At 40.1% G+C, this 17,599-nt stretch overlaps 1 protein-coding gene and 2 long non-coding RNA genes across 3 annotated transcripts in view; 1 reads left to right on the forward strand and 2 right to left on the reverse strand.

Annotated features, from left to right (window-relative positions):
• The window catches only part of LOC308332990 (uncharacterized protein), a 205,463-nt gene that overhangs the window by 141,134 nt on the left and 46,730 nt on the right, over positions 1-17,599 (reverse strand). The gene's annotated exons all lie outside the window — the stretch shown is intronic.
• Positions 1-17,599, forward strand: part of LOC308332997 — a 178,711-nt gene that overhangs the window by 114,336 nt on the left and 46,776 nt on the right. The gene's annotated exons all lie outside the window — the stretch shown is intronic.
• Positions 2-16,452, reverse strand: LOC308332999. The gene is made up of 4 exons (XR_013965776.1): positions 16,367-16,452; positions 7,434-7,508; positions 4,618-4,703; positions 2-279 (listed from the first exon to the last, which is right to left on the reverse strand). It is a non-coding gene; the product is annotated as an uncharacterized lncRNA (long non-coding RNA).

Genomic DNA, 17,599 nt, shown 5'->3' on the forward strand with positions numbered 1-17,599 from the left:
TTAGTAGTCAGTAGTCTTCGTAGTCAGTAGACTTAGTAAGTAAGCTTGTAAGCTATGCTCCTCTAGAACCCACACTGTCTGTATGCCAATAATGTCAACCAGCGGTGGACAATTAAGTCCTCCGTTACAAGTAAAAGTATTTTTTTGTGTGTATAGTCCACGTTGGTGTTTTCCTAACATTCCCTGACATTGTTGTGATTTGTTTTGTCTAGTATGAAGCTAAATGAATGGGACATTCTCCTCTGGCTCCATGCAGTGCTGCTCATCTCCTGATGACTCCTGGTAGAAAAGAGAGCAGGAGAACAATATTTAGTGAATCATTTTAATCCATGTTGAATCTACAGCCCTTTCTGGTCACACATCTCTCATAATCATAGCACTCTAAATTGAAAACACATTAACCATTATGTTATGCTTTAGCTATTGAAAAATAGCAGATCTACAAGCTCGTAAGCGCGGCACTCGGTGCCGCGCTTACGAGCTTGCAGGTCTGATATTTTTGAGAGCGACTGACATTTTTAGAATCTGATCTCAGGTCAGAATGGGTTATAAATCAGACCAGTGTGTGTGTGTCCAGTGGAAACCTCGTATGAATCTGATCTCAGGTCAGAATGGGTTAAACTATAAAAGTGTGCTCTGTGCCAGGCCAGGTTTTCTACCCTGGGCACACACATTCTGGAAGGCAGGTGTAGACAATTGGAATTTGGAATGGTACAGTATATTATTTGACTGACATGACTTCACAGAAGTATAACTATTTCTGTGAGTTTTGGACACAAGCTGTAGTTGTATTTCAACATATTTTATTTACCATCCCTGTTCATAATAAATCCATAAAAAAATGCATCAAAACCTGAGGGCTCTATTGCGTGCTAAACCCCTTATCCCTAAACTACTTTGCTTTTTTGAAAAACATTTTTTAATAGTTCAAATAGCCGATCTACAAGCTCACAACGCCTCGATGTACAGTAGATAAATGCACATGCATACATTTGGAGAATTGTCATGTTGGTAGTTGACAGTTGTTCACACAACTTTGACCACTTGGGTGCGCACTTGAGTCTGTTTTCTTTTTTTGTCTGTCTCAGACTAATCATTAGTGTGGTTGCCCAACAGGGCAACCAGACTCTTGTAATTGTAACACTTTATTCCACTTATTTTTATTATTTTTCTTCCACTAGTCTTTATTTTGACGCACTACCCCTCCCTCAGTTTTGACTGTACGCACTTGAGCCATATGTCAAATTGACCGGAAAAATCGGGAATCGATGGCGTGTACTTTGCTAAGAGAAATGTTGTATAGTTTAATTGATATGAATTTATTAGTGAATTAAATTATCCCATTGACTTCAATGGAAAAATGCAAAAAATCACATTCAAGTATTTTTCCCTCTGAGACTGTAAGCACTATAGTTACAAAACCTTGAGGAATATTTCCTAATTATCACTAAAATTAATTAAAAATATATTTTTTTAGGTCGGCCTCATGGTGGCGCTATAACAGCCCACTTTACCTTTTGGCTCATAACTCTTGAACCGTATGTCGTAAAATCAAAATTATTTTTTCCCTGGATTCCTTGGGTCATGACGCATCTCCCCATATAGGCCACGCCCATTTCCGCCATGATGGATTTTCCGCCATTTTGAATTTTGTCCAAAACACACTTTTTGCTTTTCCTCCTACAGATTTTGTCCAAATCTCACAAAAATCTGTACACGTGATCTCTGGACCCATCCGATTAAAACACAAACGCAGATTTTCGGTAGTGCGTATCGTTCGGCCGTAATCGTCTTCCGAAGTCAGTAGGAGGGGCCTATAGCACGAAAAATGCCATAAATCACGAACGGAATGTCCAATCCATCCAAAATTTGAATCACATGTCCGGGGTGGTTCGTTCAACCGAGTTCCAAAAGCAATTCCATTTTCATCCATAGGGGGCGCCGCAAACGCGATAAATGTAACCGTTTGTCGAAAAACCAGAATTTCGGGGGTTAAATCCCCTCCGAATTACTTACACACGATTTAAGGTGTGACTTGAAACTGTAACAGGCTGGCAATATCAGTGGGAGGGGTATATATATGTAAGCCACTGCGGCAACCACACTCTGCAATTTTTTAAAATTGCGACCTCTCCGAGGTTGTCTAGTTGTGTATATTCCTGCACTATACCTGCATCGAGTGATCTTGGTACACAGAAGTTGATCTATTGAAGATTCTGACCTTCAAAGTACATCATTTTTGTTTTGATTGTATTGTTGTATTGTTCTTTCTGCTTTGGCAATGTAAACGTATGTTTTCTCATGCCAATAAAGCCCTTTGAATTGAATTTAATTGAATTGTCTCAGTAATAAACTATGACATTCAGCCTACTGCTCAAGAGTGTTGTTTTCGTCGACTAAAACTGAGACGAAAAATGTTCATCGACTACCTTTTTCCACTGACGAAAGTGAAAAACACACAGGAAATATGTGTGAGTAATATAGTTTATAGTATGCATAGTTATCAGTAGGCTATTTGCACTGAACTAGGTACACGTAGTGTTGAAATCAAACACAGAAAATGGCTACTGCTACTGCAGCAGTAAACTAACACGCAGACTTGTTTACACAATTTCCAAACACATAATAACCAACTACAAAGGCATTCTGCAAACATCACATACTAATTTAAATATACTCTTTGAACGGATTAACTAGAACTTCAAAGTACTTACAGACAATATATGTCCAATTAAGGCAAAAGCATTAAAGAATAATTATCAGCGGACCATGCGCACGCAGCTCACTGTTCCGTCAGTACTGGGAAATGACTCTACCGAGTTTCGTTTTACTGGAAATGCTCTGCTGAAGTTTGGTTTCACTTTCCACTTCCACCACTGGAGGCAGTAAAAACCGTAAGAACTGTTACAATACACTTCACCTTTTAACTATTAACTTAATTAATTAAATGACAGGATTATTAAACATTTTTAAACTATGCATTTTAACCAAACTGCCATTCCAAAGGCAGCACAATTAACTTTCGCCAACAAATAAAAACTACCGGTAGATTTAAATTAATGTTAGGAAGGGACTATAGTGGACAAGAGATCCAGTATAAGTCATTTTACAATTGGTTGCATGCTGAAAATAGCTGATTTACAAGCTCACAACACGTTGTGAGCTTGTAAATCAGCTATTTTCAGCAATGAAAACACTACTACTACTACTACTATGCATAAATTAAGTTTAAATAAGAAGTAAGGCAAACCAAAATGTGCACACAAATAGATGCAATTAAAAAGCAATTTAGCTTTTTGTGTTATCCTTTTAACAATCATTGTGAAGTCACAGCAATCTGTTAATAATGCATTAAAAAATAAAATAAAAATGAATTCCCTGCTACTGAAATAACCACCCTATACGAGTATATGGCAACCTTTTTGGGCCGTGCACTGAAAATAGCCGATCTAGCGCGACGCGTTCTGAGCTTGTAGATCTGATATTTCCAGCATGCAACCAAGTGTAAAATTACTTTTACTGGATCTCTTGTCCACTAGTCCCTTCCTAGCATTTTAGTCTATGTGAAGCCTTTACCACTATGCTAAACAGCAGGGCAACTGGGTTGAACTGAGTTTGACGCGTGCAGTGATTAATTCAATGTCCAGAGAGTTGTCTTACTTTCGGATATGTCATATCCACTTTCTTTCAGCAGTAGTACAAACGTAAATAAACTGTGTAACTATTAAACAAACAAACTGAACCTATCGACCACGCACGGTCGAAAACTGTGTCGTCTTCCCCTGTCGCACCTGAGTGCCATCAGACTGACAGGTAATGAGGGTTTCCATGACAACCACCCACCATTCTGACTGACTGATAGCCATGGCGTCATCGTAATGAAGGACACGTTAACTTCATCATTAATTAGTTTAAATAAACAAAATAAACAAAAAGCATTTTGGCTCCAACGGTCTATTTTATTTTTGTTGATGAAATTGTCAGTATATTTAGTCTTAGTTTTAGTCATGGTGGCTTAGTTCTCATTTAGTTTCCATGTCGTTTTCGTGAGTATAAAAAGGTAGTCGATAAGTCGACGGACATTTTTCGTCTTGGTTTTAGTGGACGAAAACAACACTGCGTCTCACTGAGCATGCCGAGCTGAACAGCAGCGGTCAAAGGACTTTAATTGCAGTCGATGGAATGAACTTGGCAGAAGGAAGATCATCTTTTAGGGAACTGTGATGTTGAGTCCGACAAATGATTAGTACAAGTACAGTGTCCTTTACATAATTATGCTTTTATATTGTACTGTACAGTATAACTATTTACAGTGTATATATTTATATCTCTCTCCCTGGCCCGGGGATCGAACCTCGACCTCCCGGTGTCAGGACGGACACTAGTCAAACTGAAGGTGTGTGTCACCTTCACTCCCTGAAGGTGTGTGTGTGTGTGTGTGTGTGTGTTTACGTGGCTGTTACGCAGCTGGTGCTCAGAGGGTTTGATTAGGCAACTCACCCACCGCTGAATTCAGCGATTGACCAATCAGAATCAAGCATTCAACCAAGCCATGTGATAAACTGGTATAATGTAGACCTGCAGCAAGCCATGAAAAATGTTTGTTTGAATCTTTACCTGTCATGAATCCTGTCCGTCCATGGATCTGGGTTCTGGTTCTGTACTGTAGACTCTGGACTGGATCATAGAATGACTTCTGTGTCCTGGTTGGATAAAGTGGAGATGGGCGGAGAGACAGAGAGAGACAGAGAGAGAGAGACAGAGAGAGAGACAGAGACAGAGAGAGAGAGACAGAGACAGAGACAGAGACAGAGACAGAGACAGAGACAGAGAGAGAGAGAGAGAGAGAGAGAGAGAGACCTAGGTTTACAAATTACTTCCACTGGGAATTTCTGTTCAGCTGTGAAGGAACTCAAAGACAAGGCAAAAAGGGCTTTTTATGCCATCAAGCGTTCAATTCAAATCGAAATTCCAATTAGGACATGGCTCAAAATATTTAAATCGGTTATAGAATCAATTGCATCGTATGGCAGTGAGGTATGGGGTCCCTTATTACAAAGTGATTGGGCAAAATGGGACAAAAATCCAGTTGAGATCCTGCATGCAGAGTTCTGCAAAACTATTATCAGGGTACAAAGAAAATGCCCAGACTCTGCATGCAGGGCTGAATTAGGCCAATATCCTTTACTTCTAAATATACAGAAAAGATCTATTAAATTCTGGAGCCATATTAAAAAGAGTGACCCTGCCTGTTACCATTATAAAGCCCTTGCCTGCCAAGAGTTGGACATCCAAAAGAGCCCCCTCAGTCAGATGGTTTTGAAACTAGCTGACCTCTCACCTTCTGACATCACAAACCCCAGACAGCCTCAGTGCAGCTACACTATCACTCAGAAGATTAGACCCAACCAAATTATAACTAAAGAAAAAGATAAATACATCACATATTGGAACGAACTCACACAATCACAACACAAACTAGAAACATATTTGGCTCTAAACAGACAGTATACTGTGGCAGACTACCTAACCACAGTAACTGACAAAAACCTGAGAAAGACTTTGACAATGTACAGACTGAGTGATCATAGTCTGGCAATAGAGAAGGGCAGACACAGACAGACCTGGCTGCCCAGAGAGGAGAGGCTGTGCTGTCACTGTGATGACGGAGCTATAGAGACAGAGTTACACTTTTTAACACAATGTAAAAACTACACAAATATTATAGAGGAGTTCTTCCCAAAATTTGAAACAAATTTCCCAGAATTCAGAAGTATGACAGAAAGGGAAAGATTACCAGTCCTTCTGGGGGAACAGAAAGAATGTGCAGTTTTGGCTGCAAAATATGTCAATTCCTGTCACAAGAAAAGGGACAACCAGTAGGACACACATACAGTATGCCATGTTTTATTTTCTGCACCACCTGCTTTATTTTATATTATTTTAATTTATTTTTTCATGGCATTGATATTATGTTGTTATGTTGTTGTTTGTAATATCTGTGATTGTGCTTTGGCAACACTTGTAAAACGTCATGCCAATAAAGCCTATTGAATTGAATTTAATTGAAATTGAGAGAGAGACAGAGAGAGAGACAAGCAAAGAGAACCGGTTGTCAAACTGGTTGGTTACCTGCTTCCCACAAACAACAGATCACGCCACGTCTACAAAGAATGTTTATTATGACAACAAGCCAAATGGCGCATTTAGAACGGTTGTATCTGCAGGTGTGTCTCGTCATTACCAAGCTAGATTTAGCTAGATTTCAATTCAATTACATCCGTCTCTCTGTGTGTCTTACTTTGTTTGAGCACATAAAATAACAGTTAAAAAAACGATAAAAAAAAGTAATAAGTATAGTATACAAGACTGCATGGTGTATTTGAATTGCTAATTTTTATTTGCTACTTAGAGTGTTTGTGTTTGTGTGTGTGTGTGTGTGTGTGTGTGTGTGTGTGTGTGTGTGTGTGTGTGTGTGTGTGTGTGTGTGTGTGTGTGTGTGTGTGTGTGCGTGCGTGCGAGCGAGTGAGTGTGAGAGAGAGAGAGAGAGAGAGAGAGAGTGAGTGTGAGAGAGAGAGAGAGAGAGAGAGAGAGAGAGAGAGTTATAGGGCACGCAAATTCCCGACCTAAAATTTCTTCGGGACCCGTCATCCCGGAGGTGTTGTTTTTTCTTGTTAGAAATTACACTAAAGGAGTTTTCACACAGTGCACGTTCTTTCCCCAGCTGATCTATGAGTGCTCAAATGTCCAATCTGAACCCTCCCATCATTTTCAAACATGTTTGATGATATTTATATGGAATTATGGATCACACTGGGCTGTAACGGGGAGTCAGCGGGACCCAACGTAAATGTTGGTGGCACGGGCGGTATTTAAATACCTGCAGGCAGACACGGGCGGTCAAGATAAAATCAGCGGGACTCCGCGAATCCTGCATCCTCCCGCAATTAACCAGATACAGAGCTTATTATACACTTTAGCAAAATAATGAATGTCTGAGGAGAACGTATAATTTCCTGTCTGCGCTGGACAGGCAAAGCACCGAGTCACTCTGTGTGCGTCACTCAGCAGTCAGCAATAACGTGAAACGGAACATGAGTATAGGCTACAATTTGTTTTATATAGCAACCACCAGCATGCAGCCCCTCTCTCTCTCTCTCTCTAATAATCACTAATCATCAGTGTGCTGTGCTGCGCACTGGCCGTGCTGGCTATTTTAACACCCAATCGGACTTTTCATAAATAAAGTACAAAGCGGGATGATCAAATTCTCTGCAGTGGAGAAGGGGACCCAGGCCCAGCACCACTGCTCAAAGGGTGAAAGACCTATAGCTAAATGTGAAAGAAAGACGTGAGGTCGTTTCACACAGATGTTCACACATTTACGCTGAAGAAGTGAATCGACGTCGATACATAATATGCTGTTAACTTACCTCGGATTGACTTTATCTTTTTTATCCCGGGTGTAAAAGCAGAACACAGCGGTGGTGGGTGGACTTCCTGGTTCCCTGTGTGTGTCAAACAAACAGAAAGAGAACAAAAGGGTCATGTTAATAGTTTACTGAGGCCCGGGAACCCCTTTTGGTGTTTCCAGCATTATGTTATATCCTTTTAGCTATTGAAAAATAGCAGATCTACAAGCTCATAGCGCGGCACTCGGTGCTTGTAGGTCTGCTGTTTTAGAAAAATAGGCAAATCTTTAAATATGTATTCTTTTATTTTTTTTATATTTTTTTTATCCCACGATTTTGTAACTCATTTTTCACCCCTGTGTCATCTAATGTGATCCTGGGCTCTACACACCCTCCACCAACCTAGTCCCCATATATGGGGGACAAGGGGAGACCAACCTAGTCCCCATATATGGGGGATAAGGGGAGACCAACCTAGTCCCCATATATGGGGGACAAGGGGAGAGCAACGGACTTGAACTCATGCTTCCTTCATGCCTGAGTGTCCAAGTTGCTCCTTTACACCCGACAGTCACAGGGGGGAGTTTCCCTGGTTGGACGTATAGCGCGTGGAAAGGAACACGTTATTCCAACCAGTTCCTTTCCCCTCCATCAGGCGCCCCTGCTGGCCAGGGGGAGGCAGTATATGTATTCTTAACTCAAATCTTTGCTTCCAAATCACGAGTGCATATATTGGGCAACACGACCAGCGCAAAACAGCAAAACTGTCAGCAAAACTGCTCAAAGTGTTAGTTCAGATTGTTGGACTCAAAGCATTTGTATTGTATTGTTGACCTATTTCTACCAGAGAGCAACTTTGGTTCAACTTTGACCCCTGCTCTGTCAGATGCAACTGTAATATGTTGTTGTGCTGCTGGGGGCGTAGACTAGTTCTCTTCTTTAGACCAAATGCACGTTATCTCAGAGGATACTGATGCACTGATACATGGACACAACAAAGAGTTCCATGTGACAGAGGGCTCAAAGGGTGAATTGTTATGTTCATATCAAATAAATAAACGTAAACATAAATTAGATTTTCCCATATATATATATATATATATATATATATATAGACCATAGGGCAGGGGTGGGCAACTGGCGGCCCTGGCGACCTTCACATAATGTGGCCCTCAGGTTAATATCAGAATACTGATACTGTATATTGGTTTCAGCTGTTACTATTCAACAACATGCAAACATGACCCGCTTTTATTACTTCAGTCTAAAGTAGTAGTCTTAGTAGCTCATTGCTTCAACCCAAGTATAATTAAATGCATTTGAAATTACATAAAAATGTTAATTTTCAGGATTCCAATTCAAAAATAGCAAAAATTCAAGATTGCAATTTGAATATAGCAAAAATTGCCGATCTACAAGCTCAAAACGTGTCGCAGCGCGACGCGTTTTGAGCTTGTAGATCAGCTATTTTTGCTACGACAGTAATATATGGCCCTAGGGAGTGAGTGTGGAAATATAGTGGCCCTCTCCATCGTCAAAGTTGCCCAGCCCTGCCAGGGGTGGGCAACATTGACGATGGAGAGAGCCATATCAGTATTCTGATATTAACCTGAGGGCCGCATTAAGTGAAGCTGGGGGCCGCATGTGGCCCCCCGGCCGCCAGTTGCCCCATGTATACCGGCATAGACCTATATAAGGGAAAACCTCATAGTATTCACATAAATGACGACATAACAATTCACCCTTTGTCAAGTCAAGTCCCGCCCATGGGAGTTAAATGCTGCAATTTATAAAAGTAGGAGTTCATTACATTGAGCACCTATACTTACATCACTGAGGTAGGAAATAGGAATACAAAAATGTTACGGTCACCTTATAGGTGAATCTGGCTCGGCCTCTGAACTGATAGGTCAACAATATATTATACAAATGACACTAGCTTTGTGGAAGTGATACTTTTATTTTTAACCGTGACCCGCCCCCACCCCAACACCGTAAACCATTTTGGTGTTTTAAGCATTATTTATGTTATACTTTTTAGCTATTGAAAAATAGCAGCTCTACAAGCTCATATAGCGCTATATGTGAACAACTATAATGGGCTTATATATACAGTTTACACAAAATGGTAGCCCCTCTCGGAACCCTCCGTAAAGCTTTGGACTTAAAAATGTCAGAAAATTTACTACCATTGGGTTCTGCTTGTGGGGCTAACAAAATGGCTGCTCTTGAAGAAGGCCTTGTTATGAGTTCTGAGTGACGCACGTACATTATAAATTGTGTAAATAAAATGTGATAAATATAAACCCTTGCTCTGTTAAGTTTGTAAGCCTATATGGAACATGTCCCTAGTCAAAAAGTCCTATAGGATCTTCGAAATGTCCAAAAGGATCCTACAGGATTTTGAAATCCTATAGGAATCCTATTGGATTTTTACACATATCCAACACAATCCTATAGGATTGTGTCAGCACTTTATAAAATCCAATTGGATTTTCCAAAGTGCCAATAGGATCTTATTGGGTTATATCCAACTTTGGAAAGTCCAACAGGATTTTTTAAAGTTTCAATAGGATTCCATTGAAACTGCAGAAACTCCAGTAGGATTTTCTGAAGTTCCAATTGAACCTGGAGCCATGTCCAAAGTTCCAACAGCATCCTATAGGATTATATTGGAACTTCAGAAACTCCAATAGGATTGTCTGAAGTTCCATTTGAACCTGTTCTGTTTCAACAGAACCCTATAGGATTATTTTCCAACAGCCAAAGCCTTTAAACAAAATCATTCAAGTCAAGCCTATTGGAAATATAAGTGTGTTTGCTTATAAAAAAATCATCCCCATTAAAACAAATGTAGCATTTTTTTTAAATGTAGAACAAATACAACGGTGCTCTGTGGCCTACGGTCGCAACTATATAATCCAGTAAGACGCCTGAGGGCGAGGTCGTGTGCACTGGCCATATATGGAGTGTGTCTTGAGTGTACATGTTTGATGAGGTCAGATCAACATATGGAATGTTAGAACAGGTCAGCTCCAAATATGGAGATCTGGAGGGTGGCAGCGGGGGCAGTGTCTTGAGTGAACAGGCATTGAGGGCACAGGTAGGGCCGGGACTTCATTTTCAGGCCTGTTTAGAACTCTAGTTTTCGCCGGCTGCCGGGTGCGGCTGCACTCATAACTTTGGAGCAGGCCCGTCTATAGTTTGAATGGACAGGTATCAGATAAAAGGGAGACATCGAAGAGGAAGGACGGATGGGGAACGATCAACATAATGTCAGAACAGGTTCTGACATATATCCATATATTAATATTGATGACATCAGGATCTCCATAGCAGGTCGCATTTACTATATAATCCCTGATTTACTATCATCCCTGATGATGTCATAATGCTGTCACGAGACCTGGGCACAATGTGGGTTTTCCCCATGTATGGGGATTTTGGGTGATGTACGATTCTATAGTTAACCTTCGATAATCATATAATAATAATAATATAATTGCGACCTTCAATTATATTAGGCCTATATTATGTGTGTGTGTATATATATATATATATATATATATATATATATATATATAAAATATTGCTTATTGTTACAATGGGAGTGATAAACACACACACACACACACACACACACACACACACACACACACACAGGCGCTGGTGTTACTATGGATGGAATTTATGGGAGATGGGGTGATACGCGCGCGCACACGCATGCGCGCGCACACACACACCTCGGTCTAGAATTTCTCAGAAAACTGTCGTGATTCAAGCAAGACGTAAACGGTCTCTTTGTTTGTTATTGGTTGACACTACGTCACGGTTTCACGTTAAGATCTACAAGCTAACAACTCGTCGCGTCGCAACGCGGAGTGAGCTTGTAGATCTGTTCGTTTTTGACAAGCGTACACCGACTGTCCTTAGCGCGAGCTTTGAACTTTTCAGAAGAGGAAATAATATAAACTGCGTCACGTCTTGGACTGATGCCTGATGGAATCCCACTTTCAGCAGTTTATTCAGCGTTTTTTGAGGTGAGTGTTTAATTGTTTATTAAATGGCACAGGGGAAACTTTATTTAGGTGATTTGCTATTTGTTTGCATACTTATACTTGTCCCATAAGTTTAACACATGGAACCGCGGAGGAGGGGCTATTTTGTACCGTGTTTTGGTGTGGTTGCTTTGAAGACGGTGGAAATGGTTGTTTATGGATATTTAATATAAGCCTTCCATTTGGGAAAAACACAGGCTTTAACTATCTTCGGGTGCAGTTGCCCAACGATATCAGGGCAGGCCCATTATTAATTTACATGCTGGGGACCCATACTCAACATTTCTAACATAAAACCTTGGTGTACTCAACATGTCCGGGTTCACAATGGGGCTCCATGGGCTGCCAAGTAGACTATAGTAGGGCATTGCGGTTCTCAAAGTGGGGCCTGGGCCGGGGTACAGGTAAAATAGCAAAGAATCTGTTAGACCACTATGTTATACTTTGGCTATTCGAAAATGGCCAATCCTCAAGCTCACAACATTGCATTGCAAGCCAATTGCATTGCAATAGGCTGTGAGTTTGTAGATTCGGGAATCTAAAAATTTGGGCTAGGCTATAGCTATTTTCCTTGAAACTTTGTGAAATGTCCTGATTAATTTTGAATTAATACCACAAATCTCCTATGGGAATCACTGGTGCAAAATTGGGCTTGAGACCAGATATTATGTTGAATAGCCAACATGAGTAATATAATGTTAAGTTAGTTGCTCTAGTACTTATCTACCAGTATGTATTTATTTATTTTATGCTATGTATAACTTGTTGTATTGGTATGAAAGTGATGTATTGGTATGAAAATGTGTTTACATAAAGATGACCAGAATAGTAATACATTTAGCTACTGATGATTTCATTGTAGTTCACCATTTATGCTGGTCATCTCTCAGAGTTATCTTTTCTTCCTCTCATTATTCCTCTTGATTAATTGTCATGGCACTGCACTGCATCGGTATGTAAAGATTCATCATAGAAGTATCCATGTCAGATTGACCATTCCACCTCACACGGGATGTTGCAAATAGTGAGGAGAGATTATTTCCATTTGAGAGAGAAAAGGTTACATCATCATAACTGACCAGTCATTGTAGGGGTCCATTCATGTACTCTACTGTATACTTAACAACATAAAACAAGGTATATTTCAAGAGCAAGGGATCGCAGTAAACATCCACCCTAAATCTTCTTCCACACTGGGAGAAAAACAGCATCTGAAAGTTTGATTTTTACACGTCAGTGCTGTGACCACTTTTACATTGCATCTAATGAGCGATGGGTTTCTTTTGACCCCGACCTGCGCACACATATAGGTTCTTAACTTCTTATCAGTGTGACGTTGTCGGGAAATGTGTCAATTGTCAGTGTCTAATTATTATGGCTAATATCAATCAACACTACTACTGTTTGATTTTCCTTTTTAGGTTCCCAACTCGTTTTCAGTATGTGGAACTTCTGTCAACCCTAAACCTGGACTACCCATTCCTCAGGGAAAGCATTGGGTCTGGCTATGTAAGATTTTATTTGTTCATGTTGTTACCTGCATCGGTACAATTCTATGTGTCGCTGTTAACCACTGAAACTGAGCGCTATACTTGGTAAACTAAATAATACTTGGTAGACTGGGGTCAGCTCTATGCCTGGTTTGCTCTTTTTCCACATTCTACACACCAATTCTCTCGACCAACAATAATCAATCAAAATGATAAGCTCACAATGTCTTGTAATGTGAGTGACACATTGTGAGCTTGTAGATCTGCTATTTTCAGTGAGTGTCAGAATAGGGGCACTTTTCCCCTACTTTCTAGTAAGGGTTTTCTAGTAAGGGATGCATTCTAGTGTTTCTATTCATCTTTAACAACTTGAAAAACTTTGTTTCACAGGATGCCATGCTTGATTCACTGCACAATAAATTAAAAAAAGAAAGGAAGCTACTTGTGTCTAACAAGGAAATGGCACAAATAACAGAAAAATGGACTGGAAGGAAGCGACCTCGTCAGACAGAGACAGCTGAGGTTAATCCAAGCACCATGGTAAAAAATCTGTTTTAGCTGAAAACTAGTCTGTGCCGAATGAACGTTGGGACCTTTACGCTGATACATTTAAAGGTCCAATGTGTGTATTTTTCAACAATGTTATGCAATTTACTTGAATCTGTAGAACTTGTTTGATTTATAGATTGATACAGGAGAAGATGACTCTCAAAGAACATTTGAGAGTCATGAGAGAGGAAACGGAGAAGGTCCGTCCAGACCTAGAGCTCCTCAAGAAAGGTTGACACGAATCAAATTGTACCGCAGAAACTTTGTGTCCAACCACAGCACATAAGAGACGCTCAATGAGTTCCCATGTCTCAGACTGACTATCCAAAATAGTAAGTACAATAATGTGTCAATTGTCTCCTTATTTAATTGCATGAGTTATGACTATATTTTATACATGTTTCTTCTACTTTGCCTTCTAAAGCTCGCTTGGGATCTGAGAGATATCACATTGATGTGGACAAACAAATCCTCAATAAGCTCGCTGCGATGGCAGAAAAAAGGTAATTTCCAGAATCTAATTTGAACTAGATTTTCAAGTAACAAAAACTGACTGATGGCAGTAGCACCCTGAATCACTCACTCACTCACTACTTGACTGACATTTGTTCTCGTGATTTTAAAGGATTATGAAAATAACATTATTATAATAACTTATTGTATATTTTTTTATTAAGGCCTCCAATCGGAAGCAGCAATTCTGCTCTTGCCTGTACTATTCAAGGAGAAACCAGAGTTTACGTTTGAAGTTGAGGTGAGCCATGAACCGTTCACTAGTGGGAGAAGCACTATGTAATTGAACCACATTTTATTATTGCATTAGTTTTTATATTATCATATCTCATATGGTTGTTTCTGTTTTTGACACAGTGGCTCTGCAGGAGACTAGCCAGAGGGTGTGTGTTTGTCTGATGGTTAATGGTATTCCCTCTCCCCAGGGCCTAGCTCAGACCAGCACTGAAATGTCGACACCAAAGATGATGCTGAAAGGCTGCAGGGAGGGTCACCCCATGAAATATGACCACATTATGCTGTCGATGGATGACCAGGTAATCACAGAGGAGAGTGTGGACATCTCAATGGCACTGGGACTCAGAATCCAGTACCCTAAAGGACTGAAAAAGTCACTGACCTTTTTGGAGTGTGTTGTTCTGAAATTGAAGGATGCAGGCAAACTTCCTGTCACAGTAAAAAGAGTGTACAACTCCATCTACGAGTAGCATGTACGTAGGAGTCAGTGTTCTCTCTCTATGTCTGGATGGCCACTTGAGAGTCAGCTAAAAAGCAAGGACTTTGCCCCTGGACTGGGCCTCTTCTAATTCTGGAGTGTACATTTTGTTTTAGAAATCCTGAAAGACTGTCAAAGTGTCAAAAACAGTCAAGTGTGTTGTTGACCATTATAATGTTGTTTCACAGAGAAGAACTTTAAAGGGATCGTTCAGATTTTTTTAAACTTTAGCTGTATGAAATACTTGCCATTAATATAGTGGTTGCAACTGTATTCATTGATTGCCCGATTGAGTCCCGTGGTGGGAGTTCTGCTGCTCTGTTTTTGTGAAATATTAAGTTCCGGTCATTTTGTGGGGGGGCACTGGGGCCACGCATTAAAAGTAAATTAATCCACAACATCATTTCTATTGTTCTAAAATATTAGTGCAAAATTGTTTACCCCTCTATCACATGGAACTATGTTTTTTGTGTCCGTATCACTACGCCCAAAAGATAGTTCCATGTGATAGAGGGGTCAAAGTCAAACTAATATTTTAAAAAGGTCAACAATAAAAATTGTTAGTTTTGTGGATTAATTTACTTTTACTGCATGGCTCCAGTGCCCCCCCACAAAATGACCGGAACTACTTAATATTGACAAAAAACAGAGCAGAACTCCCACCACGGGACTCAATCGGGCAATCAATTAATACAGTTGCAACCACTATATTAATGGCAAGTATTGCATACAGCTTAAATTAAAAAAAAAACAGAATTTCAAGGACCCCCAGTTTGACATGCATATTAGTCTACAGTCCTATTTAATGACATTTCTATCTCTCTGAAACTGAAATAAATTAGCCTACTGTTCGATTGTGTTTGCTTTCATTTCTTTCAGAATTTATTTTCAGAATTCTATTGGATTATAGTCTAGGAATCCTATATGAATCCAGCAGAGGAATCCAGTAGGATTCCAGTACAAGAATCAAATGGGATGCTATTGGATTTCTTATTGGATAATAATCCTATAGAAGTAAATCCTATGAGAAAAAAATCCTATAAGATTTTGGAACAAATCCTTTTGGATAATTTCTTATAGGATAATAATCCCATAGAAAAAGTCCTATTGGAAATCCAATAAAAAAATCCTATAAGAATTTGGAACAAATCCTATTGGATAATTTCTTATAGGATAATAATCCCATAGAAAAAGTCCTATTGGAAATCCAATTAAAAAATCCTATAAGAATTTGGAACAAATCCTATTGGATAATTTCTTATAGGATAATAATCCCATAGAAAAAGTCCTATTGGATTTTTTTATAGGATTATAATCCTATAAGAAAATATCCAATAGGATTTGTTCCAAATTCTTATAGGATTTTTTAATTGGATTTCCAATAGGATTTTTTCTATCGGAATCCTATTGGACTTTTTGACTAGGGGTATTTTAAGGATATATAGGCTATGGCTTATAGTTTAGTATACATTTCATACATGTAAGTATAGGCTATTGTTAATCACGTTATACAGTGAACAGTCAATACTAACACAGTCCTTAAGTTATAAGCGCCGGTCCGGTCCAGCGCGCCCTGATCACAGCTATAAACTATAAGGTTTAAAAGTAGCTTGTATATATTTTAGCTACCTGTAGCTTAATTGTTGAGCAGAGCAGAGAGGACTCAGTCTCAGAGGAGGACAAAAAGATCGGTGAATGTTCTGTCTGTTTGTGTTTGGGGCGAGTCAGGGAACTAGGGAGGGAGGAGGAGACACGTAATGTAATCTGAGACTTCCTCATTCCTTGATTCCTCCCAAACTAGAAGAGCAGATCTACAAGCTCACAGCGCGTCGCGCCGCGCCGCGCTGTGAGCTTGTAGATCTCAGTAAAGGCTGGCTGGCTGGTTGGCTGGCTGACTGACTGGCTGGCTGGCTGACTGGCTGCGACGGACGGTTAAAAACGACCTGCAGCACACCGTCACCTAAATGCTCAGTATGTGACTGACTAGTACGGACGCGTTCGGAAATACCACACCGGAGCACACTCGCCTATTAGTTTGAGAGAGAGAGAGGGGAGGGGGGAGAGAGAGGGGGGGGGGTGAGGGGGAGAGAGAGAGAGAGAGGGGGGGTAGAGAGAGAAAGAGAGAGGGAGAGAGGGGAGGGGGGAGACCCGAGAGAGAGAGAGAGAGAGAGAGAGAGAGAGGGGGAGGGGTAGAGAGAGAAAGAGAGAGAGGGGGGAGAGAGAGAGAGAGAGAGAGAGAGGGGGAGGGGTAGAGAGAGAAAGAGAGAGAGGGGGGAGAGAGAGAGAGAGACCCACTGACCCAGTGACCCACTGTTTGAAAACATGACTAATGACAAAAAACTCCCATATCTGTTGGGTGAAGAACAACAATATGACTACATGACTACAACTCCCATATCTGTTGGGTGAAGAACAACATTATGACTACATGTCACAACATGAGGGACAAATAAAAAACAACACTAAATGTGACCATTATCTTCACACACACACACACACACACACACACACACACACACACACACACCACGGACACTTTAATACTGTACATTTTGATCATTTGCATGTTGTATTGTGTAAGCCAATGTTCTATTTGTATATTGATATTGTTTTGTGTTATATTTTGTATAGTTATTGTAGTTATACATTCATATCAATAAAGCTAATTGAATTGAAATTGAATTGAGAGGGAGAGAGAGAGCCCTTATTGGCCCCCCACACAAGCCCCAATTCTCTCGACCAACAATAATCAATCAAAATGATAAGCTCACAATGTCTTGTAATGTGAGTGACACATTGTGAGCTTGTAGATTTTCAGTGAGTGTCAGAATAGGGGCACTTTTCCCCTACTTTCTAGTAAGG

The sequence above is a fragment of the Protomyctophum bolini genome (genome assembly GCF_963924005.1).
Source record: "Protomyctophum bolini genome assembly, chromosome: 18".
In the NCBI taxonomy this organism is placed as follows: domain Eukaryota; kingdom Metazoa; phylum Chordata; class Actinopteri; order Myctophiformes; family Myctophidae; genus Protomyctophum; species Protomyctophum bolini.